A 1,941-nucleotide genomic window follows, 5' to 3' on the forward strand; every position below is an offset into this window, starting at 1 on the left:
GTGTGATTGACCCAGAGCTGCAGACAGGAGAACCCCGGGACAGTTCCCATGATGACCAGCACCTGGGCCAGAGCCCACTCTTCAGCATCACTGAGCCGCTCTCCAGGAAGAAGAAGAAAGCCGGGTGCTGAGGGACCCAACATGCCTCATTCTGTGCCCAGAGCCACAGCGGTGCTGGAAGCCAGATTCGTCATCAAGGAGGAGGGGAGGATGGTCACACGCAGCATTAAATAGTATGCCAGGTAGGTGGATGGGGCGATGCTTGTTTCAGAGGTCCTGTTGATGCTACTCCTGCAGTGTGCCAGGCAAGACAGACCGAAGCAGGCACTGAAGTAGCAGATGTGGCCAGCTGTGGGGGCACAGGCCTGGTATCCAGCAGCTCAGAGGGAGCTCAAGTGAGAGGTCAGTCTGGCCAACTTAGCAAGACCCTTCCTCAGAATAAAATAAAACGGAACATACAAAAAGAAAAAAAAAAAAGGATGTGAATGAAAAGTGAAGTGAAAAGGAAGTAGGAGTTGGTTGCTATGGGAGCAGGGAAGAGGGGTCCAGGAGTCTGGCAGCATTCTGAGTGGATGGCAGCCATCAGTCTGCACAGGGAGGTCTCCTGAGTTTGAGGTTCCTGTGACACATCTGGGAGAGATGTTTGATGTGCAGGTCTGTGCGTGCTGGGAAGGGCCCAGTGGGCAGGGATCACATGGGACAAAGGAGAGCGCAGGGAAGACTGATGGGGAAACAGATGAAGCTGCACAGCGAAGCTAGGGATGGAGATGGCTCCTCCTCTGGGGCATGTTCAGGGCAGCCATGAGCCATGGCAGGCTCTCCAGGGGACACAGTGCAACGGGCACCCACAGGCATAGCCCTGGTGCGTGCCCAGCCCTCCTCCTGCCATCTCTTCTCCCACCTTCGATCCTGACCCACTGTGCCTCACATTGGTGACTGGCTCCACCACACATTTTTACCCTCTCAAATCTCTACTGTATATTCTTTTTTTTCTGAATCAGGGATTGAACTCAAGCCCTTGTGCTTGCCAGGGAAGCACTTATTCTACTGAGCCATCTCCCTGGCCCCTTCTACTGTATATTTTTGATCAAATTCTTACTCCAGCCTTTAAAAAAACCTTCCATTCAAGCCTCTGCTAAAGCCAATAAATCCCTGCACTTTCTAGTACACCTTCTGAAATTCCGTTATTTACAGTTTACAAAGCACTTCTATGTAGTGTCTGAAGTAGGCTATCGAAACAGAATGTTTCTGATATTTCCTCATATTGTCAACCTATATAGCTTTTTTTTTTTTTTACCATAGCAAAGTTTTATTAAAGATGGGGGGGAAACAAGTTCTGCAGAGAGAGCGAGTTTGAGCCAAATAAAAGTAGCAACGCAACCTATGGCACGTGGGTGGCCACCAGGCAAGAGAGAGCATGGTGACTATAACTCTCATTGGAGAAGCTATGTAATAGCTTATCTCCTAATTTTATTTTACAGACATGTTTTCACATCCTTACCCCATAATCTGAGATTTATTGTCTTCCATATTTTAGTTGTTTTCTCTGCCTAGAATGCCCATCCCTGCCCACGAAATGTCCTTCCTTCTTTCCCTCCATTACGCAGCTTTTCACGTATAACACAGTTCTGTCCTTCAAGGTTTAACCAAGGTGATACCTTTGTCCTCTGCTCCATCTGTGGCTTTCTAATGGCACTGGGCACATTGTTCCCTAAAGGAGAGCACTCAGAAGACAGCACAGAACAACAGCAATACGTGCCATGGAACCAAGATTTAGGTTCAAGTTTTGTGATCAAGGAGCGCTTGAGGCACGGTGGGTACTACTTGAGAAAGTTCAGTCTAGCTTTGTGTAGGGATCTGCTGGCAAATTAAACCGGGATTTAGTGGAGACCATTATCCCTTTGAGAGTCACATATACCTCTACAATTCTTCAGGGATATG

The sequence above is a fragment of the Octodon degus genome, unplaced genomic scaffold, assembly GCF_000260255.1.
Source record: "Octodon degus isolate 3935 unplaced genomic scaffold, OctDeg1.0 scaffold00023, whole genome shotgun sequence".
In the NCBI taxonomy this organism is placed as follows: Eukaryota; Metazoa; Chordata; class Mammalia; order Rodentia; family Octodontidae; genus Octodon; species Octodon degus.